General features: G+C 34.9%; 1 protein-coding gene across 1 annotated transcript in view; it reads left to right on the forward strand.

Moving 5' to 3' along the window:
- LOC150100912 (uncharacterized) overlaps positions 1-27,072 on the forward strand; it is a 155,184-nt gene that overhangs the window by 76,279 nt on the left and 51,833 nt on the right. The gene's annotated exons all lie outside the window — the stretch shown is intronic.

The following is a 27,072-nucleotide window of genomic DNA, read 5'->3' on the forward strand; positions in this document are numbered from 1 at the left end:
TTTTAAGAACAACCCTGATGAATTTCCAAAGCTAGAAAGAATTTTATCACTATCTGTGTCATGGTGGAATATTAAATCCAACTTTTATATTTGTTTCTTTGTCATGATGGGATGTAAGTCTATAGTCTGATTTTTGAAAAGTGGAGAACTTCTGCATTGTCATCTTTCAGAGATTTTTTTTTTAATTGAAATTTTTTTCTTCTGGTTAATTCAACTAAGGCCTTATAGAATTACACAGTATTCAAAGATATATCCTGCACTTACCTGCAACAGCTACACATCAGTAGAATTTTCATAGTAGATTAATATTCCATTTCCATTAATACAAAAATAAGTACAGTTGACCCATGAAGAATGCAGGTTTGAACAACGCAGATACACTTATACACATTTTTTATGAATAAATATGTTGGAAAAATTTTGGAGATTTGCTACAATTTTAAAAAACTTGCAGACGAACCATGTAACTTAGAAATATCGAAAAAAATAAGAAAACAATTAGTATGTTATGAATGCATAAAATATATGTAGATACTAGTCTGTTTTATCATTTACTACCATAAAATATATACAAATCTATTATAAAGAGTTTAAATTTATTAAAACATGTGCACACAAACATTTAGACCTTACATGGCCAATTGCAGTCAAGAGAAATGTAAACAAGCGTAAAGATGCAGTGTTAAGTCATCTTCTTCCTCTTGTGCTTTATCCCATCTATTTGGGGTCATCCTTTTACATGATGCAACTTTATGCGTGTGATCCCAACCGACTTGTCGCAGAGCCTGACATTGTGGGTAGGGAAAGGTAGTTCTGTCTGTGGAAGGGTTTGCCTGTTCCGAGGTGCCTCCATATGAGACCGGCTAACTCAGCTTTATCAAAACAGACCAGATAAAGGTTCCTTATGTAATGGATGGGAATCGAACCCAGGTCTTTCTGACCAAAGGGCTTCATCTATACCGACTGAGGTATGGAGGCTCATGCAGTGTTAAATTATAACTGCATAAAATTAACTATCATTAATTAGTTAAATGAATTAATTGTCATAAAATTTTTATTTTATGGCAGCTCATTAGTGTCATAAACTCTAGCAGTGTTGGCTAGACTACCGCGAAGCAGTCGTATCAATTGCACTAGACTACCATTAAGCAATCATATTGCTGTTTCTTCGTTATCAATGCATTAATCATCACATCTGTAAATAAATATGAATCATTTCTTTTTTATGTTATTTTTCCATTTTTGATGTCTAGTGCTCCTTGTCAGATGTCATCTCCTTCCAGAAGGTTGACTACCATGAGCTTCCACCATGTATGGTTTTGTTCTTCTCTTTTACATTCTTCATAGAACAAAAACGTTCAGTCCTTAATATTTTCCATCCAATCTGTTCTTTGTCTTCCTCTTCTTCTTTTTTCCTTGTATCATTCCTTCTAAAAGTTTTTTTTTTTTGTAGTGATTCATGCCTTAGTATGTGACCAAGGTAGATGGTTTTCCTTTTCTTAATGGTTTTAACAGAGTCCTATCTTCTCCAGTCATCTCTAATATTTCTAAATTAGTTTTTTCAGCAGCCCATGGGACTCTAAGAATTCTTCTGAGGATCCATATCTCAAAGGCTTTTAGTTTAGTTTCACAATATTTTGATATTGTCCAGGTTTCTGCTTCATATAGCAGTGTTGACATATGTAGCATTTGGACAGCCTAATTCTTGTTTTTGTGTAGTCCCTTGAGATCAGAATGTTTTTCGTGCTAATGAAGGTTGACATAGCAATTTCTATTCATTTTAATATTTCCTTATCACACTTTCCATTCTCTGTAATTGGTTGACCCAAATATATATCTCTATACTTGATCTTTTATATTTACCTATACGAGGTATAGGTAAATATAAATTTACCGAGATATTTACCTAAGTCATATTTACCTATACGAGTTGCCAACCGGTGTACCACCTTATTATTAAATTACTCTGGATTTAGAGAAAGATGTTGGAAGTTTATTTTTCACTTGGTTAGACTATAATAAATTTAGTTTAATCCTTTATCCAAGTGTAAGCAAACAAAGTTTGCACCTGAAAATATCTTCAGGACTGAGGTAAGGTGGTACATTCCTTGGCAACTCGTAGCAAAGGTGGATCAAGTTCTCATCACTCCTTGTCTTGGTATCTCCCATAATGCAAAACTCATTTCCTTGCAGACATGTATACTGCCATGCATTAAGGGTTGGCAACTCGTATAGGTAAATATGACCTCTCCATTGCTTTTGCCTTAGTATCACCACTCTAGGTCTGCCTCCCACTGACAAGACCTCAATAAAGGTCGAAACTGGTCTGGGTAGTGGTCCTTCCCTTAATGCATGGCAGTATACATGTCCGCAAGGAGGTGTGCTTTGCATTACGGGAGATACTGAGACAAGGAGTGATGAGAAATTGATCCACCTTTGCTACGAGTTGCCAAGGGACCTTACCTCAGTCCTGAAGATATTTACATGCGCAAACTTTGTTTGCTTACACTTGGATGAAGGATTAAAGTAAATTTATTATATCTTTGCCAATGTGGGAAGTCGGCATCCCTGAAATATAAACTGTATTTTGGCTGTAGACCACTTAATTATTACTACCTTGAAACTATGTATATAAAGAGGACCTTGCTTGTTTCATATAATATCTGGATAGAAAATTACAATTTCATTTTTTCCCCTCTGCATGTACATACTTGTAGTTTTATTTCATAAAATGGCTACAAGTATATTCTTGTTTTTCATAATTGTTTTGTAATGTATGAGGGACATCCAAAAAGTAAGTTTTGATGGGCTGTCAGAGAAACAAAAATATACTTTAAAAAAAAACTTTTTATTGGAAATTAAAGTAGACATCTGTCACTACTTTTCTACATAATTTCTGCCATTGTTCAGGCACTTATCATAACGGGGCACCAAGAGTTGTATACCTTCTACAAAGTTGCCCAAAGTTCTACAATGGGCTGTCAGAGAAACAAAAATATACTTTAAAAAAAAACTTTTTATTGGAAATTAAAGTAGACATCTGTCACTACTTTTCTACATAATTTCTGCCATTGTTCAGGCACTTATCATAACGGGGCACCAAGAGTTGTATACCGTCATTGTAGAAGGTTGCTGTCTGTGATACAAAGCATGTATTGACTGCTTCTTTGACCTCATTGTTGTCTTGAAACCGCTGGCCACCAAGGAAAGATTTCAGATGTTTGAACAGGTGAAAGTCGCTTACACGAGGTCAGGACTATATGGGGATCATCATCGTGCACATCTGTCCTTTCTTCATTAAAAAGTCTTACACATCTTCATACCATTGAATCACTCATTTCGTGTTCTCCATAAACCTCAATAATTTGCCGATGAATTTTAACTGCTTTAACGTTCCTCGCATTCAAGAAACGGGTAACTGACCTAATATCACATGTGGTGGGGATTCGATTTTCTTAGACATTATAAACACACACCAAGAAGCATACGCACTGTGAGAATGTCTGAAAATGGCACCAATGCCTTGTTAATGAATCAACAAACTCAACCCACATGCACACCATTGCGATTGCAGCACTGCAGTGAAAATATTTAAAAAAGGAACTTACTTTCTGGACATCCCTCGTAAATTCATTATGGAATGAAGACCTCTGGTGTTATTTACATAAAATTCATTTAAAATTCAAAGAATCATTTGACATATATTTTAAATGCATTAAATTGCAATTATTAAAACTACTACTTTGGAAATCCAGTGTAATCTAGTTTGAAATTTTTGAAAGAAGTGTAATTTAAGTTAATGTAGGTTAATCAGGCACAACGTAAGTGATAAAAGTAGGGAATTTACATGTATTGGCTTAACCCCCCCCCCACACACACAGATATAACAGTGCACTTGAGATATCATGATGGCTGGCTTCTTGTCGAGTTAAAGAAGACCTGCACTGTTTTTATCAAGAAATGGGCAAAGAACATAAATAATTAATGGTGAATGCTACAGGGACCTGTTAACTTACCATCTCCATCCATATCTGCAGGAGGTCTACCCCAACCACAGTGCCATTTGTCAATAGGATGACACCTCTTGTCATCGGGCTCATACAACTACTGAGCAGTAGAAGGAACACTACAATGAATTTGCCACATCACCTTGACCTCCAAACTCCCCTGACCGTAACCCAATTGAACATGTGGGATATACTAGAATGGGATGTGAGAACTGCTGATCCTCCTCCTCCACGGAATGAGTGTGAACTGATGGAGTTGCTCCAGTGGATATAGGTCGAGTTATGCATGGAGAATGCTCAACATCTTGTGGAATCCATTCCTAGGTGTCTTCTGCGAGCTGTAATTGCATAAAGAGGTGGACCAATGTGTTATTAGGTGGGCGAGTGGGAAGGTGTTCCTCATACAAAGCTAACTTAGTGTATAGAACAAGTAAAACATTTCAGCTATTTAGGTACAATTTTTAAGTGAAGATAGCAAATGATATATTGAAATAGACAATAGAATAAGTAAAGCTGTTATGATGAGGAACTAGTTGAATAAATTGATATAGAAGAGAGAAATTAGCCAAACACTAAACTAGCAGTATCCTTTCCTTTAGTATTACACAGTGATCAGCATTCATATCAGACAAACTATGGGGACTACAACCATGTCAGAATTAATTACTTTAATTTCCTGATGTTTTGACCTTCGTATTAAGGTCTGGAGTACACACACACACACACATATACTGGGGGATATACCCCGCCCCCGGCATCTACGACGCCCAACCCCCGAGTTCCGGACTGGTAGGCCGGTTCTCCTTGAATTCTGATGACTCAAGGGGGAGTTGGTCTTGCCCCCCTTGAGTCATCAGAATTCCTTGAATTCTGATGACTCGAATTTTGAAGACTCGAAAGGGTTTTCCTCCCCCTCTGGCGCCCCCCCCCCCTCGAGTTCCGGACTGGTAGGCCGGTTCTCCGTGAATTTTGAAGACTTGATACTCAGGGTAGCCCCCGAGTTTCAAAATGTTTCAAAAAATGTGACATACAAATGACATAAAAAGACTTATCATTTTATATATATAGGGTAGATATATATGTAGAGAGAGCAAGACAAGCTATGTTACATTTCAAACCAGTATACCAAAGAGACAATGATTTGATCAACCATTGTTCTACTGGCCTGACCTCTAGTGAAAAAAAAATTACATCAAATATATATTCTATTTATAACATCATCAGAGAACAAATTCATCTAGATAATTTTATTGCAGCAAAAGTGGTGTCCTAATTTCGCATGAGAGTTGCTATATTAGAGTTAAGATTCTGGATTACTTGCAGTCATATTTAAAATTAACTCTTAGATGAAAAAGTTATGTGGGTAGAATATGTGCCTTCCATATTCTTGGGTTTTTTAGACCATCATTATTGTTAAGATTAGGGTGATTGATAAGAATTTCACAGGCCTTCTTAAATTTACTTTCATGCCACGTTTTTGTGTGAACAGGTGCCTTTCCAGTCAGTTCTATGTAGAGTATTCAGGGCGTGATCAGAAAGGCCATATTTACAATAATTATTATATTTAATGTTCCTTTTTTACTTAAACAGGTAAAAACACGCTTTGTAAACAAAATTAAAGATATCACAGTGGAAAAAAGTGATTTTTTTTTTTTTTTTTTTTTTTTTAGGTTTGGTGTCTGTCCTTTTCACAAATGTCTCAATCAATAACAAATTCTTCTTTTACAGTACAAATTCCTACCTGATATCATGGCACTCTTTGCCCATGTACTACATTCTGGCTATTTTGTGTGGCAAAATACTTTTTACCTGCCAAAAGAAGGCACAGCTACAAACTTACCATTATTCCCCCCACCCCATCAATTGCTGATTTTTATAATGACGCTTTTAAGCAATGTACTTTAAATTCTTTTACTTTAAAACCCAAAGTCTAGCTTGGATACATTGATAATGTTTTCATTATCTGGTCCCATGGCTGCCAGACATTAGACACTGTCCTCAACCACCTAAACAAATAACATAAACCCATACAATTCACAACTGAAATTGAAAGTCAGGACATACTTCCTTTTCTCGATACACTTGTCACACATCTTCCTTCCTGCAGTCTTTCCTTCACTGTTTACCATAAGTTTACACATATTGGCCAATATATACACATAAACTCCTACCACTACCCAGCACACAAAAACTGGGTGTTATTAATATTAAAAAACAGGGCTTTGAAGATTTCCTCCAATGAGCAACTACTTAAACATGAATTAAAAGTTATCAGCCATACCTTCCTGAAAAATAGCTACAGCAAAAATACTATCAAAAAAATTCTTCGCAAGACTCCACTTAAAAACAAAAATAAACTAGATTACAATAAAACTGTAGCCACTCCATACATTAAAGGAATAAATAAAATAAACAGAATACTGCAGAAAAAGAACCTTAATGTAATCTTGAAACCTCCTGCAAAATAAAAGTACTTACTGAACTCATCCAAGGATTCACTTCTTCAATTGGCCTCCCCTGAAGAGTAAACTATATTCATTGCACTTGTAACTTGCCTTATATAGATGAAATAGGATGCATAATTCCTATCCGAAAAAAAAAGAACACATAAACAGCAAACATTAAATTTAATAACTATGGTAAATCTGGCATTTCTGATCATGGCCTGAATACTCTTACATAGAATTTACTGGAAAGGCACCTGTTCTTTACATCGCATGAAAACATATGAGCCTAAATTTAAAGAGGCCTGTGAAATTCTTATCAACCACCTAAATCTTAACAATAGTGGTGGTTTAAAAATCCCAAGAATATGGTTGACACATATTCTACCCACATAACCTTTTTGGTCTAAGAGTTAATTATAATTAAGACTGTAGTAATCTAGGATCTTTGCTTTTATATAAAAGTATTTAAAAGTATTAAAAGTATTTATTCTCTGATGTTACAAATAGGTTATAGCTTTGATATGGGTTTTTTTTTTTGTATGTTTTTCTTTTTTCCTCTCTCTCTCTCTCACTAGAGATCACGCCAGTAGAATAATGGTTAATCAAATCATTATCACTTTAGCATGCTGTTTGCAATGTAATATAGCTTGTCTTTATGTGTGCGTGTGTGTGTGTGTGTGTGTGTGTGAGCATGGCACGCATGTGCACACTCCAGTCTCCATAATTTTTCTGAAATAAAATATTATGATTGCTTAAACAGAATTGAAGAGGTTTGATACCAGGATGGAAATCTAGGTGAATTGATGCAGTAAGAAGCGAGTTAGATGAGTAAAATATAAGATCAGATAATACTGAAATCCTGACAGATAAAGAGTAATTCGAATGAAAATTGAAAATAGGAAATTAGTAATAATGTGAACTTAACCAGTACAGTCATGGTATCCTGTACAATCTCCAGAGGGCGCATATCAGGAATTTGATGATGATGATGACGACGACTAAATAGCTGGTTCTGTATTTAATACAGATTCAGATCTGATTGGGCCATCACGTAGAACACTGAAATTCAAGATTCAAAAACTATTTCTGTGACACATGCATTCCTGTTCATTTACGAAAGGTTGTCAACCTATAGTATGTACATTAGTACTATGGGTGGGATATGAATTTTTTCATTAATTTTTTTACTTATGTTTTTAAATATTTTATTTATCATTTTATCTAATCCAGAAACCCAGCCCTAGAGACAAAAACATGGAATTTTTCCAAGCTACTCATGTCTCCAGTAAACATAGCAGTGATCTTGCACCAAATTATGAATTTCATTCCCCATCTAAAGATAATCACAAATATCCATGCCCACAATGGGATTTGAACATACACTATGTTGGTTGAAGTATGGGTACACTATCCACCCATTAAACAAGCTGACATACTTTCTTACATTGTTGTCTACACAGTCCAGTATCAGCTATTTGTCATTTCAAATAGAACAGGTATCTCTATTTGAGTTTGACATTTCTGATTCTGTGTGGCTTTGACTCTGTAAAAAAATTATCTAAATGCTCAGTTCTTAACCCTTATCTCTGACTTTTTTTTTAACATGCTTCTGTTGATGGTAATTACTGAAGTTGTTGATTGTGTATGTCATCATCCTTGTTATATCTAACCATGCTGTAATTAATGAGTGATGATAAACTGATTAGTAAATATAATCAATGGTAATGCTTTTTGTGCAGTTTTAACAAGGCAGTACTGTTGATAAATGTGGTAACTGTTTTTTTGGTTATGCTCACTATTCTGTTTTATCATCAGTCTCAGAATTGATAGACTGATTGACTGATTTTTCCCTTTCATTTGTCTGACCATAGGTGACTTTGTAGGCATTGCCCACAAAGTATTTCTGGTGAGATTTTTACAGGATAGTTCACCATTGTTTTCCTCAACCCCCCCAATTTTATCTGAGCTCAGGACTGGCATGTGGCTGGGACGTATTGATGACTGTAATCCAAGTGTGTTCACGGGGCTGGTTTGCCTGTTCTCGGGGACAAAAAACTTGCATTTCTGGTTGAAAAAATCTCCTACCTTCATAGGAGATCAGCTAACTCCCCTATGGTTGAAAGAGACCAGATAAAGGTTCCTCATGTCACTGACTGGAATTGAACCCAGGTCTTTCCGACTAAAGGGTATACTCAGTCTATACTGACTGAGCAACAGAGGCTGTGAAGTAACTAGAATCAAGCAGAAATTAATAAAGTGCACTTTTTTGTTCATAAAAATGAAAATGTCATTTTAAAGTGTGTTATCAATATTCCTTGGATTAAGATTTGCTTATAATGAATTTTTGTTGGATATTCCGAACAGCCCATTATAACTGAAGTCTATTATTTATATAAGGAGGAGTATAAACTCAAGAGTTTAGTTGACTATTTGAAAGGATTAATGGAACTTCATGACATGCTTTCTAGGACAAATTGAATTGCTTATTTTAGGGGGGGAAATAGAATGGCTTGATGTCATGAATATTATTTGATTAGTTCAATGTGATATTTTTATTGTAATAATGAAAAAACTTGTGTAGTGACTTTCATTATCACAATAGCTGAACCTAGAGCCACTTAGCTATATTTCGTAGAGGTATTTCACAAGATCCACGGAACTTTTTACCTAAATTGGAGCAAATTGGGATGGATAAAAAAACTGTTAACATGGATAAGAAGATAGTTGTGAGGCAGAGTTGAATCAAAGAGAAGGTAGGTGATCCAGTGGTATTCTATATTCCACAGGGCTCCTGTTTAATTTATACATGAATGATACTGGAAATGATCTGAGAGGGAATATAAATATACAGCTGTGTGTTGATGATTGTGCTAAACTAAGGAATGCAGTAGTCAATACAAGTGATGTAGAGATCCTAAAGGACAATCTAAATAGAGTGGTAGTTTGAGAAAAGAATAATGGCTGTCAGTTCAGTGTGTCAAACTGTAAGGTACGTTTGGGATCAAAAAAACTATAAGATCTATATTATTACATGAAAAGTCAGCTACTGGAACTGGACTGGAAATTGACAAGCCTAGGGATTTTAGAATAATGATGGACAGAGAGTTCAGAAGACTTATTGCAAAAGTGTCCAGAATAGCTAAAAAGATCTATCTTAACACAGTCAGTAGATCTAAAAAGATCTACTGACTGTATCAAGAAACACAGTCAGTAGAGATAAGGAAGCTATTCTCTTTATAAGACATTGATACGATTACCTTCGGACTGTGTGCGTGTGTGCATGCAGATTTAGCTACCTAGGTTTCTTGAAGATAAGGAATTGATGGAGATCAGAGGCAAATGACCAAAATGGTGACTGATCCATAAAATATTCTCTGCAAGGAAAGATTGAAGGGTTGTAGGTTACATAGTTTAGCTAATAGGTAGAAAATAGAGGATGTTTTAGAAACATAGAAGAGGTTATTATAGAAGATAAACAAATATCTCACTTTGTTTGCATCTGCTCTGCATAATTCCCATTATCATTCATATACAAATTAAACAGGAACACTGTGGAATACCACTGGATCACAGTTCTCCTTTATTCAACCAATGTCTTGTGTGACAGGATGGGAAACTATAAGGGAGTCATAAATGGAAATTTTATAACAGCGTTCTTATATGCAAGGAATTTTGCTCAGGATTTGGTGAATGAATGAATGGGGATTTACCAGAGACAGCCATAATTTTTTATAATGAAATACAGAACCTGGAGATTTAATTCTTTTATTTTATTTTTTTATTAGTTATGAGTTGTGCTTAAGGGTCAAAGCTGAGAGGAGATCTCCACATAGTCTTTAAAGGAATATGAAGAGCACGGATCAGGGCTTCTGACCTAATGTCCAATCCTCACCTTCTCATGGTGCACCCTGTTAGGTATCTACCTGGATACTGAACGAACAAGGATGGGCTGGCAATTTGGGATTTAGCGACCAACTTGTATTCTTGTACAAATGATGGTACAACATGACAGAATTTCATGCTAGCTGGGGCATCGCCCGGATAAAAGGCCCTCATTGTTTTCACCAGGAAACCAGGGCAAACAGCAAAAAGTCAGCTACTGGAACAAATCCTGAAATACACCCTACATCATCAGAGTTTAAGATTACTACTATCAACATAAGAAGCCTGAATGGCAAAGAAATGGAGTTGGCTGAGGAATTGGATAAGTGCCAGATCGATATAATAGGGGTGACTGAAACAAAAAAGACAAAAACTAATGAGATCTTTCTAAGCAATAAATACAAAATGTTATATTTAAGCAATAACAATCAGGGAAAAGAAGGAGTAGCTATAGTATTCAACACAATATACGAGGCTAATCTTCTTGAATGGCAGGCATTATCAAGTAGAGTGATGTGGGCAATTATCAGAATTTGCAACTGGACAGTGAGACTTATTTGTGCCTATGGTCCCACATAGGCACAATAGAATAAGGTAGAAGTGGAGGAATTTTTTGAGGCTTTAGAGAAAGCTACTGACACAATGAAAAAGGAAAAGTTGGTCCTTGTTGGGGATCTAAATAGCAGCGTAGGAAGTGATTGTCAGACATACAAAAATATTTTGGGAAAATTTGGAGAAAAGAGCAAAGCTAATAATAATGGCAAATACCAGTTGGATTTCTTCTCAGGACATGGACTGGTTAGTACCAACACAATGATCCAACATAAAAGTGTAAAAAATTTGATGTTGCCAAAATAAATTATCTAAAACATCGACTTTTTACAGAAGGAGTTCACCTGAATTTTCTTGTACAAATGGATATTTTATTTCTCTATGTAAAGCTATCTGTATAAAGAGCAAAATAAGCCCAAAGGGAATTAACTTGCTCATTGTTTAAGAAGGGATGCAGAAGTATTGAAACCAAGAGCATCGCCCGAAATTCGGAATGTCTTTTGAAGATTGTTTGCAAGACCCGTCGCAGGTGACTTTCAAGGTCAATATTGAAAGGGCGCGGCACGAATCAAAAAGAAAGGCCCATAGGCAAGATTATGGCAGTAAAGGAGGAAGTAAGATTGTCGGTGAAATTTTCGAGAAACATTATACAGGGTTCTCCAAACCACTAGCAAGACTAGGGGTCCCAAAAACTTAATCAAAGGTGCAGGGACTCTGGTGTATAAAAGGGTTGGTTCAAAGATGAGAAGGACTTCCTTTTCTTCATCCTGAGTGAACCATCCATGAGAGAGGACCCGAGGTGTAAGTTCCGGAGGGGAGGGTGGAGAGACCCATCCACCGACGTCGTTCCAGTCACAGCCGAAGATATCTGGAGGCGATAGTTAAGGAGAAATCTTGCCGTAAAGGTCCTGTAGTCGAATAAGTGCGACCAGACCTATGCAGAAATCCTTTGCCAGGCAGTTCAAGAAGCCGGATCACCTCCCCTATATCCCGCCTGCTGCTACGACTATTCATCAGTGCCCGGTGTCGCTTCGAGGAGAATTCCAAAACACAGAACAGAGGAGAGAAACCCCACTCAAGCACCTGAATAATGAAAGAAGGACGGAAGACACATACAAGATAGGAAGAGACCCATGTGAGTCTATACATTCATTTATTGTTTGTGAATAAAGAAAGAATTCCCTATTGCCCTGTTAAATTGTCTAGTTTAAAGAGATAGTATTTAGAGCAAATCTGTGTAATCACAAAATGAGTGAAGCATGAGCGCAGTTAATTTCCCTTGGAGAAAATGTTGAGCTGTTTAAATTTCTTTAATTGATTATATGTGTACTTTTGATTGAATTTTGTGATAGAGTATGTTCCTGCTATTGTATCATTGGAATGTTTGAAACTGAATGAGGTGGATTGTATAAATATAATTGCCTAGATTATGATTAAGTGTTTGAAAGGAATGAGATTCTGAGAGAGATATTTGTATACATGTATGTTATATTTTGATTGATGCTAAATTAGGAATGTCAAGCGCAACTAACGATTTCATGTTATAGGTATAACTTCCTCAGTTTGAATTATAAAGTATGCTTGTTGAAGGTCCAACTAAGTAAGTGCGAGAGAATTTAATAGAAACCAAGTTGAGTGATTGAGAAAGACTAAGAATTACCTTTCATAAATGAATCTTGTTATTTCAAGTGATATGTATAATTATTTGATCAGAAATTAAACTTGTTGTTATTGTTGATAAAAAATTGTTGTTCGATTCAATCTTTTTGCAATGCACTGATCCAAAAAACACTATTTCGGACCTGATAGTGGAACCCCAATGATTAGTAGTGATTTATGAGTAAATTTTGCCATGACTGCAAACCTTGACTAAAATAGGATATAAGTGATTAATTGATCTACTAGGATATAAATACTTTCTTCTGCCTATAGGGGAATTTCAGAGGCACAGTCTTCAATCAAATAAATATCTGGAGATTCCAGGCAAGAAAAATTTTACTTAAGGTAGAACAATAAAGAAGGGAAATAATAGAAAACAAATATTAAGTTAAAGAAACATATAAGCTAAGATATAAGATATATACAGAGAACACAGTCCTTTTCCCCAAATATTACAAAAAGTATACACAAATTCACATGGAGAGAAGAGGCAAGGAATAAGAAAAGTCTCATTGACTATGTTATTGTGGATAATGATGTTTTCTCACTGGTGCAGGACACTAGAGTGTGCAGAAGATTTGAAATTGAAGTGATCACCATTTAGTCTTGAACAGTATAAAATTGAATTTCGTATTGAAAAGAAGAACATGTGTGAAAGTTTGAAAGTAAATAAAAGTTGAGCAGCTCTCAGATGTGAACTGTAGACTAAAATACACAAATGTTATTAAAAAAATTAAAGAGTTTGAGAACAGGAATCAAATCTTGGATATTCACTGGCAAGCCTTGAAGAAAACACTGATTGATTCAGCCAGAGAGGCTTGTGGTGAGGTTGTCTGCAAGGATAGAAAAATCAGAACTCCATGGTGGACACAGGAAGTTAAGGAGGCAGTGAAGGAAAAGAAGAAAGCATATCAAAAGTTCCTGGCAAATAAGTCAGCTTGTGCTCTTAGAGAATACAGAGACAAATGTAAGAAAGCTAAACACTGGGTAAAACTGGCTAAACAAACGTCATAGGAGGACTTCTTTGGCAAGAACATAGAAAATAAATATCAAGAAGGTGGCAAGATATTCTGGAGGTTGTTGAAGAAGCTCAGAAATGGATGAAAGAGTGCTGTAAAAGGAATTAGAAATGATAAAGGTGACATGAAAACTGGAGAAAAAGATATCCTTGATGTATGGAGCAATTATTTTGAAAAATTGCTAAATGAAACAAGCAATGGCAGCATAGTGGTAAACAACACTCAACAGGCATACAGGAATACATATCCATACTTGAAATAGAAAAAGGCATCAAAAGCGTGAAATGTGTTAAGGCAGCAGGAATAGATCATATTCGAACAGAAATGCTCAAGTATTGCAGTGACTGCACTGCATAGTTCAGAATGCTCGGACAGAGGACAAATTCTATACGATTGGAATAGAGCTCTCACAGTACCCATATATAAAAAGGGAAATAAAACTGAATGTCAGAATTATTACAGAGGTATTTCCCTACTGAATATTCCTGGTAAGATTTATGCAAGTATACTTGAGAAATGGTTGAGAAGGATTGTGGAAGGGAAGCTTGTTAAAGAACAGGCTGGATTCAGGACAAATAGAGGCTGTCAGGATCAGATTTTTACTTTACGACAAATAGTTGAAAAATCGTGGGAATATAACAAAGATCTGTATTTAAGTTTTGTAGATCCACGAAAAGTATATGACAAGGTGCCAAGAGAAAAGCTATTCAAAACACTACAGTTATATGGTATTAATGAAGAATTATATGAAGCAATACTTGGTCTTTATTTGAGTTGTAAGTCAGCAGTTAGAATTGAATGAAGTACAGGAAGATGGTTTGATGTTAAATCTGGTGTGAGACAAGGATGTACATTATCCCCTCTGTTATTCATTATCTATATGGATCACATTATGAACGAAAGTGGTATTAAAAATGATATCAAAATTTTATTTTTATTATTATTATTATTATTATTTGACACCTCCAGGGAATCTAGAGACTCATCGAAGGAGGGCACCTGCTCTACAACTGTCTCCACTACTCAATCCACCAATTGACCACAACCTACACCAACGCCATCTACTGCTGACTACCACCACCACCACTAGTATTCCACAGACACTCACAAACATCCATGCCCACAGCGGGATTCGAACCCGCAACCTTTTCGGCTGGAGAGTGAATATGCTAACCATGCAGGCAGCCAGGCCGGCTGGCCAATTGGAGATGTTAATCTCAGCTTTTTACTTTATGCAGATAATGTTATACTTTTAAATAAATCCAGTACAAGTCTGCAAGATTCCCTGACTAAATTGAATAACTGTTGTAATAAATTTGGTTTAAAATCAGCAATAACAAGACAAAGACATTGCAAATAGGTAGAAAAATTGAAAATATCAGTTGCATCGTGAATGGAGAACCTATAGAACATGTAAAACATTTCAGCTACATTTCAGGCACAATTTTTAGTGAAGATGGTAAATTAAATAATGAAATAGATAACAGAATCGACAAAACTGGTATGTTAGGTAGTCAACTGAATAAATTTATATGGAATAAGAAAGAAATTAGTCAAACACTAAATTAGCTGTATGCAAGACATTGTTCAAACCAAGTTTAACTTATGGAGCTGAGAGCTGGGTTAGAAATAAAACACTTGACCAGAGATTAGAGATCCCAAATATGAGAGTCCTGAGAAAGGTTAGGGGTGTGAACAGATGGCATCAATGGCAATATCATATTAAAAAAAATGAGGATATTAGGAAAGAACTTGACATTGTTAGCATCCAGGAATGTGTTAGCAGAGCTATTCTCAGGTGGTATGGTCACTTAAACAGAATAGAAGAGGAAAGATTAGTAAAACAAGTGTTCTCTGCCAGGTTGGTAGGAAAAACACCCAGAGGAAGACCAAGATATAGGCGAATGGATACAGTAAAAATTGTTTTAAAAGACAGAAAAATAAGATCTGATAATATTGCAGTCTTGACAGATAATAGATTGATTTGGAGGAAAATTATTTATAAGACGTTAGTAATGATGTAAGTTTTATGTAGTACTATCATAATCCTGTACACCCCTTGAGGGTACATGACAGGAATTTGATGATGATGAAGATATAAAATGCTTGAAAGGTTAACTACATGCATGCCAGCTAATGCTACACCTGTGTTTTATTTACACACATGTATAAATATTGGAAAGAGGTAGAAGGCACTTTTCATACAGAATCAGGTAAAGAGGTTGATTAGTCATGAAGACGAATTAATAATTAATATCAGAATATTCTATAGTTGATAATTATTTATTTTGTTATGCTGCCTTGCATACCAATTTTCCTAAATAAGGGCTTTCCAGCTGAAGCTGAGTTAGCCAGTCTCATACTGGGACAAAGTTTTTTTGATCACAAAAACTTGGATTTCTTTATCTCACACATGAAGTAAACTGAAGGAACATATACAATCAACATAGTATAGTGCTCTCATATTCTTAAGTTGCTTTGCTTCTAATTCCACCCAAATCCAAACAGCAATGTTCCTTCCCCATGTTACAAAATATGCAAATATTGTGAGAAACATAGCTTGGAACACAAAATACTCTCTTGTTTAAGTGAAACTTTCAACCAGTGAAGTTAAATGATTGAGAAAACTGGTTTGTATTAGGTTGTTATGGTACAATGATAAAATAAAATGAACCAACTAGTTTTGCCACCAATAATCTGTAGCTTCTTCAGGGTAAAAAGAAATATAAATGTGAGGCTAGCAATTGTGAATTATAGGCTAATTAGAGAAGCTTTCAGGAACTATTGTATATAAATGATAGAAGCACGTAGAAACAGTGGAAAGTAGCATGGGTCATTTGTATTACGCCATTGTTTGGAGGCAATTAGCTGAAAAGTTGAAATGCAGCATGTGAAGAGATCTGATAAAAAAAAAAATTTCCAAATGCTACTTAGAATCAATTCCTGATTCTTATTGAGAGAGCTATGAGGAGAAAAAATTACCATTGTTGATTCCTTTATCTGGTAAGAGAGAGGAAATTGTCTTCTAGATAAGGCATAGTTCTTGACCTAGTTGTTCCCATGTATGCAAAGAGTGATGAACTAAACCCAGTTCTTTTTTTTTGGATTGGTATGCAGCAGTACAGCGTACTGCTGCATACCAATCCAAAATAAAATGCATACCAGTCAGGCATGACATACTTGAATGTTGCAGTATATTTAGGAATGTGTAATATTCAGTAATTTTTGCTAATAAAACTTTATATATCTATTTTTAGAATTTTAAATTACTTTCATGTTCATCTATTAACCCCTTCATGCCAGGCTGTGTCTATCACAAGTTGTGCCTCATGTGGAACTGTGATCTTTTGTACCTGCAAATTGCCTACGTAGACAGATATTAGCATTGCCTTGCTTTGCTAATATCTGTTAACAGCTTTGCTGGTATTTCTTCCTCCCACTCCAAATTATGGTCAAAACTTGAGATTCACAACAGTTAATACCCACCCTATATTGTTGTTACAGTCTTTCATAGTTATCTGGCATCTAACCTACTGCATGGTAGTAAACCTATGTTCTGTACATTTAGAAAAAAAGAAAAAGAAGTCCATCATTTGATTATTAATCTATTGTCTTTGCTTTACTTCTCTCTAAAACTTCACTACTGACCCTCTGCCAATATAGATTCTGCCATTTTCTTAATCCATTCCAGAGCTGGCACTCCTGCTCATGCTCTTCTTCCATACATAATTGACCTTCTCTCACTAACCACAAATCCTATCCACGCTACTGCTGATTCTTCTCACTCCTGTTTTTCATTTAGTAAACCTTGTACAACTCAAATATCCCATGCTACGAGATTCTCCATAAGCATTGCTTTGAACTCAAATCTCCTTGCCGTATTTTAGCAAGGTAAAGACAACCTTGTTAACTTCATTGGTACCAAAATACGATTCAGTCTTATTTCACCATACAAACAATCACACTTCACCTCCTTTCACCTTTGATAATACCTTGATCTCCATGCACACAATCAGATCTCTTTTCTTGATCTGACTTATACCTCTAACCTTTCTTAGCATAAGCACGTGACAGCCATAGTCCCCAAAAGCTAAGTGTCCTTTTCTGCCCGCCTGTACAACTGCTAATACTGTATAAATCCCAGTTCTTCTCTGCTTTAGAATACTGTTCTCACATTTGGGATAGTGCACCAAAAACTTCTTAAAAATGCTGTCCAGAAGAGGGTAATCCATTTAATTGATGACTCTCTTTCTCTCTAACACATTTTATTTTCTTTCTTATATCTCTTCTATATATACATTTTCATGGGAACATTCCTGCTGAAATGGCTACCACCATTCTGCTATTTTCTGCCTGTAATTTTATGGGATCATTATGGAAAGTCAAGACTTACAGAAAGACTTCTTTACACATGATTGTGCTTAAACAAAATAAAAAAAACTCATTACAATGTTGAAGACATTAAATGTCTAAGTGACTATTTTTCAATTCGGCATCAGCAGTGAAATGCTTCCTGGATTGCGAAAAATGTGACTACATTCATTTACCAAAAATTTGGGAGATGATCGTTTATAAACCCATAACAGCCTAGACCTGTAAACTGCTTTAAATCCATCTCTAGAAATTACCATGATAAGATGTTAGTTCGTCTATCTGTTACACTTTTAAATTGTTTTTGGAATTAGTGCCTTTTTACAGCATATATAAGGCAGTAATTGTTTTCGCAGTTAGTGCAATGTGTATATTGTAACAAGCGTTTGTGCTTCATGGATGCTGGTTTTAAATCAAACAACAAAATATCAGCAGCTTAATTTTTATTTTATTTTATTTTTCCGACACTTTGCATTAAAATCAGTGCTATGTACTGTGACCCTATGGGCCTCAGTATTTAGCACGGATTTTAGTGCCCATGAAGCCATAAGAGACCTAAACCAAACATATCCTATGCTATCCAGCTCCAGACCTGAAGAATCTAGAAGTCATTCTGTTGAGTTTCCCATAGTGCCAGTGCCCTGCAAGGCATGTAAAGAAAGTATCTTGAAATTTGTCCGAGAGAGAGATTCATATGTTTAGTAAGTCCATATAACTTTAGCATCATACACCTATAAAGGATACAGTTCTTCTCTAAATGTGTTTTGGTATGAAATAGCTGCAGAAAGTCTTAGTTTTCAACATAGTAGGCAACTTTCTTAAGATGGAGAGTAGTGATTGGTCATCCAACATCCTATATATCAGTAATGACTAATTCATCTCCTCTCTTTATTACAAGGTCAGGCTTCATCAATCAGATGTTAGTCCAATAGTGAATTCTACTGCTGTTATCCAGTCTTTGTTTTTTAGCCTGTTCTCTATAACCTTCTCTCTTGCATTGTGTTTTACACATGTCCATGTGTATGATAGCAAGATTGTCAGCATGAGCTAACGTTTTTCATACAGTGACATTCTATCCTTGTTCTTATTCTAACTTCTTTCCCAGCTTGAGTTAGCAGAACATTGATTTTCATCTTGATTAAATCTATATATTCAAATCTAGGCAAGAGGTATGAGTCCCATCCCTGTTGCATTGATGTTGGGAGAAAACATATTTAAATTCTGTAGTGCAGTTCCATCAGCTGAATGATGTAACATTAAGGCCCATCCTTTTGCTCAGCCAAGACAGTCATAATTGGCATCATTCCTTCAAGTTTCATGCATTCAGGTCCACCAAGAATCATTCTTAATACAGGTATCCCTTAACCCGGGATTTGATTAAAGTGGCGAAACTAATTGCAGCAATCCCTTGATATACACGGCAAGAGTTTTGATTAACGTGCCTTTGTCGTGACGTTGTTCTCTTGACGTTCGAATCTGCCATCTTGCTAAAAGTCACTTTCATAAAATAAAGGAAAACTAATTGCAAATTAATCACTGATCTAAGGGTAGAGAAATTTCTATTATACTGCGCCACTCTATCCTTAGATAAGTCTATATGAATTAGTAGGATTAATTCAAAATTAGTTAGCAGTCTTTTCATTCATTCTGGCCGAGGTATTTTATTTTCCACTTGGGATTCCCGCAAGATTCGAATTTTTGTGAACGGTGCAGTAAAAAGAATTTAGGCAAACACAATAATTAGATTAACAAAATAAAACATTTAATGTAAGCTATATGACACATACATAAATTCTACCTCTAATTTTAAATATTAGGTCAAGTCAATCACATTAGTTTAATCTTCCAAACATTACATACACTTTTTCAGTTTCTGAGTCACAAAATTCCTACACTTAATTAATTACAATAGAACTTCCCATCTGAATGGTTTCCACACAGTTCTCAGCTATGCTATACGCTTAAAGAACACCGCAGGCACTAATTGCTGTAAATATCTCTCAACAATTCTTATTTTCAAATTCTCATTCGCAAAGAATTTCCACAGTTAAAGTTAGGTTAAACGTAGCATAACTAACATTCAATTCTTCATACATAGAAAATGATCAATATGTCAGTGCTTACCAGAAACAGTTCCTAGTACATCAGTTACGTTGCGAATAACTTTCAAAATATATTTGTTGCACTTAAGAACACATTTATAAGACTTCTCCGCAGTTATAACTAAAACACTATTAATCACGCTTCACGACTATGGATATCAACTGTAAGGTACTTTGATTATCCTTGTTACCACTCATTAAATAATTAAACACTGTGCAGTTCTGCTTAGGGCGATTTAGAATTGAGTCGCAGTTCTAGATTAACTGGGTTTAATCAGAATTCTTCACTGAACGTCCAGTTTCTTCATATTATCTGATTGCGGCATTAAATTCCTTTAATTATCACTGCTGACTTTACTTTCAGCTAACTATAAAATTCACTTATAAAAAAAATATCTACTCAACTCCTATCCTTAGGAATCTTTTAATTACTTCTACTTCTTTAGTTTACTTCCTTGCTACCTTATAGTTCCAAAGTTCCGTTCCGACTCCCTACTTACTACTCCGTATCTATTTTCTCTTTTCCTCTACAAACGCTCCCCTCACACGCGCTCGTTTATTTCCACGCGTCTCTATGACAACCGATAGGCGCAAACATTCTCGCGAATGTTACATTAGGTTATATAACTACATTCAGTTATTACATAACGTTAACTTTCATGAAAAGAATAAATAGAATATTTGCATTCCAATAAATGCGTAGTTAAATTACAAATATAAGTTCTTAGAATATTGACAAAACAATAAACAAAATAACTTAATAATATTTAATACAGTACCTCTTTATCATTAACACTTTCTTTTGATTAAATAATTAAAAACTTGATATAATTAAGGCAGTTATATGATATCAATTATAATTTATGTTATTTACATTAAATAATATTTACAAATATAGTTCTTGTGACGGAAATTCATGTTGGATTCTGAATCAAATAACATTTATTCTAATTTCTACATAATCAGAATCCAACACCTTTAACTCTGCAGAGCTCACAGCTGATCTGACAGATACATGCAAAATGTTTAATATAAATATTCTTACACAATTCAGTGTATAGCTTGGAATGAGTAGCTGTGCATTCATATGTCCGAGTGATATTCCGCACTGTTTTTTGCTGTCAGTTTGGTTTAACACATGTTATGTAAAGGTCTGTGATATTTGTGACAGTAAATTGTATCTGAGAGATACCGCGACCTCTGATGTCAGTATAGTATGGTTTTAGTGTTGCTTTTTTTTATTCTTTGATCAATAATTTCTAAATTGTAACTGAAAATAAATAAACCATCATGTATTACTGAAATAGAGAGCCAAAGGCTTATTTATCATACATGTCCTCTAGGAGAGTGGTGGCGAACCTTTTTATGTGCGGGTGCCAAAAGTTTACATATCGAATTGCTGACCTGCTGGCGCTTGCCAAAAATTTACAAATCAAGTTGCTGACGTGCCGGGCAGTTTTTAGTAGGGGAAAAATTTATAGAAATTAATTAATTAATAGAAATGAAGGAAGTACAGGAAGATGGTTTAATGTTAAATCTGGTGTGAGACAAGGATGTACATTATCCCCTCTGTTATTCATTATCTATATGGATCACATTATGAAGGAAAGTGGTATTAAACATGATATCAAAATTGGAGATGTTAATGTCAGCTCTTTGCTTTATGTGGATGATGTTATACTTCTAAATAAATCCGCTACAAGTCTGCAAGATTCTCTGACTAAATTGAATAGCTGTTGTAATAGATATGGTATGAAGGTCAGCAATAAAAAGACAAAGACAATGAAAATAGGCAGAATCATTGAAAATGTGAACTGTGTTGTGAGTGGAGAACCTGTGGAACAAGTGAAACATTTCAGCTACTTGAGCACGATTTTTACTGAAGATGGTAAATTAAATATAGAAATAGACAACAGAATCAGCAAAGCTGGTATGGTAGGAAGTCAATTGAATAAATTCATATGGAATAAGAGAGAAATTAGTCGGAACACTAAATTAGTTGTATACAAGACAGTGTTCAAACCAGTTTTAACTTATGGATCTGAGAGCTGGGTCAGAAGTAAAACACTTGACCAAAGACTAGAGACCGCAGATATGAGAGTCCTGAGAAAGATTAGAGGCGTGAACAGATGGCATCAATGGCAATATCATATTAAAAACGAGGATATTAGGAAAGAACTTGACATTGGCAGCATCCAGGAATGTGTTAGCAGAGCTAATCTCAGGTGGTATGGTCACTTAAACAGAATGGGCGAAGAAAGATTAGCAAAACAAGTGTTCTCTGCCAGGTTGGCAGCAAAACGACCCAGAGGAAGACCAAGATATAGGTGGATTGATACGGTACAAAGTGCCCTAGACAATAGAAATATAAGATCTGATAATGTTGGAGTCTTGACAACTAACAGACTGATTTGGAGGAAAATTGTAGATAGGAAGTTAGTAATGATGTAATTTTTTTCATGTAGTACTATCATATCCTGTACACCCCTTGAGGGCACATGGCAGGAATTTGATGATGATGATTAATTAATAATATTATATAATATTTTATTCTATTTAAAATATTTATTTATATATACATTTATAATATTATTCAGTATAAAATTTATTATTGTATTATTAAATCGATTTTAATGATGTTGTTTGAAAAAAAAAAAAAAAAACGATAGTGAGAAAAATATTTCTGCATTGTAACTCACCATGGAAGTCAGCTGAGCAGGGGAAGCAGCAGAAAGATGTCAACTTGTCGGCGAAATGCTTACCGTATTTACTCGAATATAAACCCCTCACTTATAACTCGCACCCCTGATTTTACTTTATGAATAAAGACATCAAAAAGTTTTGCATATTATCTTGCACATGAAAAATTTTTAAACATGTTCATGTCGAGATGATGGTAACTCGCTCCAAGCGGTAACAACATGCACTCCCCAACAGACATTATACTGCAGATGCAAGAAAAACAAGTGTAGTTTTATTGTATTGCTGAATAACGTACAGAGGCTTTTGCAGTCTGTGTAATAGATTTCTCAACAAATAGTGTGATTCTTAGTTAGCACCGCTTTTATTTCAGCTGTCTCTAATTGCATTATTATTGTCCCCCCCCCCCCCCACACACACACAGAAACTATGTTGTATAGACTCAAGGAAAACCATATGTTGCACTGAAACACAGTATCTAACAAAAAACTATTGTCAGTTTTTCAATTACATTAAATAAGTGTTTGTTTTATTTCATTTGAAATTCTCGATGTCATTACAACAGATCACAAAGGCTAACTTCAAATAAAATTCTACCACGAATTGAAACATACCATATAATTACGGCGACCACACGTCCTTTATTTAAGAGGACAGTCCTTTATTTCACTGCTCTGTCCTTTAGATTTTTTTTGTTCTAAAATGGCCATTTTGTCCTTTATTTTGTGAATGGAAATAGTAAATTGAATATTGATGCAAACATATTTAAAGATGCAATTCATAAATTTTACCAAACCTGCATTGATTATTTAAATAACTGGGAACTGTTGGTTAGAAATGAAAGTATTTGAATGGGTCCTACTATGAGAAATCCCTCTCCGGGCAAAGATCGAGAAAAGTGTTTTGTTCATTTCCAGTCACTGGAACTTAAATATAAATGACGGCGAACTATTTGATGAAGTTTCGTGTATTAAAAGTTATGAAGTTATGTCACCAGTGAGAAGATCGAAGAATGGCGACAAAATGACGAGTCCTGCTGAAATAGATGGATTGAAATTTTTAAATATTTCGCAGATAAACATGTATCTTTTAAAAACATTTTAAAAATCTTTGAATTTTTCTTGTCTCCCTGGATCTAATGCCCACACTGAACAAGTATTTTTCTTAGTGAACAATACATGGACCAGTGAAAAAACCCAATTAAAAATCGAAACATTGAAAGCATGAATTTATACCAAATGGAACTTTGACATGAATTGTATATAGTTTTATGAATTTTTAAAACACAAACCTGATTTATTAAAAAAAGTTCATTCTTGTGAAAAGTATCAAAATTAAATTTTTTTAAGTAATAATATGATTTTTAAAATGCTATGTATATGTTTATATTTTACAATAAACGTTATAAAGCTTTTTAGTTTTAGTGAAACAAATAAACGCAACCTGTTTTTATTTATTTATTTATTTATTCTGAAACAATTTCTGATTTGTCTTTTATTTTCTCCAAAAAAATATGGTCACTGTACATATAATGCATGGGTGAGTTCGCTTGCCTGCTCAAACGCAAACAAGCAGGAATAAAATTCAACCAATGATTGAAGAGAATTAGTATTTCAGCTCAACACTTGTTGGTTGCCTTTGTCTTTGAGCCGCGTGATCTTTTGTTAATACCACACCAATCATATGCACGTCTTCATAGCTGCTCTCTCATGTAAAACAAAATTTAACTTGTATGTATTGTAATAACTAAAAAAAAAAAAAGTTAAATAATTTATAAGCATATAAAAAGATATCACCTGTAAATTGTTGACGTGCCAGCAAAATTCTCGGATGTGCCACTTCTGTCACGTGTGCCATAGGTTCGCCATCTATGCTCTATGAGATGTAAGATAAATACTAAGGAAAATGATCTCCACCTTTACTACAAGTTGCCCATAAGATTGCTTATGCTTGCATCCGCTGAAACTTTTAGTTTCTATATATTCAGCACAAAACTCTTGTAGTTTCTATATTCGGCTATGAAATAATGTTGGATTCAATATCCACTTAATTTGTACCATCACGTATTATATTTGCAGTGTTTTTTCTTTATGTTTTATTGCTTGTTTGCTGAAGTCTGGAGAGTCATTTTACTTGTTATTGTAGAATTTATGCTGATAAGAAAAAACTAAAACTGTTCAAACGACTCTTGATAACTTCTTTTTGATAAAAAATTGCAGTAAATAATATAGGTACAAGTATTTATTAAACATTTACTTTGCATTCATTTTTTATCTTTCCTGAAAGAGTACCACATAAAACGAATTATTAATACAGTAATCGATCATGGATGAATTGTAATTTTTACCGTTGATTATTAGATTTGATTAACGCGATTTTGATATACGCGATAACATCAAGGGATTAATTAACCGTGTTAATCGAGGGATACCTGTACATGAATTCCTAGAAGCAGCAAGACATAATTCTGAAGTGATGGAGGGGGGGAAAGTTTCTTTAATCTGGATTGACATAACATTCTATCACAATAAGAGAATCGCAAGACTTCTGTGGTTTACAGTATCATGGTAGAATGATAATGGCACATCATTAGAAAGAAACAAGAACAGATGGCCAAACATACAACTACATCCATGTAGAACAGTATTGAAGAAGAAAGTAATTTAGAATGAGCAGCTGCCGTTGTTGAAGTTTAACTGAGCTTTTCAAAGAGAAGATCATAGAGTGGATGAAAAGAGGAGCAGCCTAGTTGGAGAAACAAGAACACCTAGATATCTCTACTCCATGATAAAATGGATGGAGATGCTATGCAGCAAAAACTCAAAATTCTCATCCTTCAGTTTCTTGTCTCTACTAGAGGGGGACAAGGGAAAGCATATTTGACTTTTTCACATTGATATTTAGACTTCCAACTTGGAATAAGTCAGTTGTGTGATTAGGGAATTTCTGCAGGCCCTCTCTAATAGAGACTGTGGATATAATTAGTGAATGCCATAGCATTAACTTTGGTTGTGTGAAGTTTGAGTATAGTTGGAAGAAAGTGAAGAAGCTCATCAATGACATTGATGAACAAAAGAGGAGACAGAGGATCTCCTTGGTATATACATCCATAGTTCTAGGATGGATGCCAACCTGGATATCCTGTAATAGACAGCACTTAAAATATAGCTTGATGGAATCAAAGGTTTTTCTATAGATCCAGAGAAGCCAAAGTTAGCATCATAATTTTGAGAGAAGAGAGGAAATAATGTTCTCAGCACAGCCATCCACAGGATTGAAAGCCCCTTGCCTAAAATCATGCTGATATATGACTAAAGACATTTATAAGACTTTGTATGAAGAAAAGGTTGGAGAATGAGAGCAACCATAATTGGATGGCAAATCAGAAAGTGCAGATGCATCTTTCTGAAGAAGAATGATACATCTGTGCTTTCCTCTTCTTCATAACCGCACAGTTCATTCTGATGAACAGTGCCCTAAACCAACAAATGTATGCATTTGGTGAACAGAAGTAAATCAATTAGATCTTGCAAGATTGGCAGGGTAACTTATCAAAGCTCAACAGCAGTAAACTTGTCTCATCCCTTAGAGGGAAGAGAAGACTTTATTTCATCAGAAGAACATGGACAGAAATAGTCTGCCTCTGGAATGGACCTTGGAAATAAGAAGGCAGGACTGAATAGGCCTGTCTTCTCCACTAAATAAGTGGAGAAGACAGCCCTCCAAAAAAGCATGAAGTCTTTGTACTTTAACTCAGAGGAGAAGATGCCCCATTCAGTATCATTCTGGCACAGGCACTTCTGTTTCTTTTATATGATACCAACATTTGTGCAAAAAAAACACTTTCTCCCCTTTTCTTTAGATAGAATAGATGCAAGATGGTATTCTAATTTGTGTGAAAGAGGATGCTGATTGGCAAATTCCATTTCTTAATAATGATTCACTTAGTTAGAATAGAAATGTCATATAATGTTAGCACCATGTTTGGACTGAGAGTTAGATAGTCCAGAAACCTTCCTCTAGAGAACAGGGAGTCAACAAACTTTTTTCTGAGGACTGAATAATAAATTATTTATGCCTCATGGATCAAGAGGTAAAATCGAAAGAAAAAGTTGCACAATCTTTTTTATTAACAGAATACAGAATATAATTGTGTACAAACAGATTTTGGGGAAATTAGTGAGAAGTACAGAGTTCTTTTTTATGCAACATAATTACTTAATTGGTATTAAAAGTAATCTGTAATGAGATTTCAAGTATTTTGAATGACCGAATTTGAATATAAAAAAATATATACCAATATTTACTGGCTTAATTCATAATATGTGTGACT

Source organism: Typopeltis vanoorti, chromosome 12, assembly GCF_054136105.1.
Source record: "Typopeltis vanoorti isolate ZY-2024b chromosome 12, IOZ_Tvanoo_1.0, whole genome shotgun sequence".
In the NCBI taxonomy this organism is placed as follows: domain Eukaryota; kingdom Metazoa; phylum Arthropoda; class Arachnida; order Uropygi; family Thelyphonidae; genus Typopeltis; species Typopeltis vanoorti.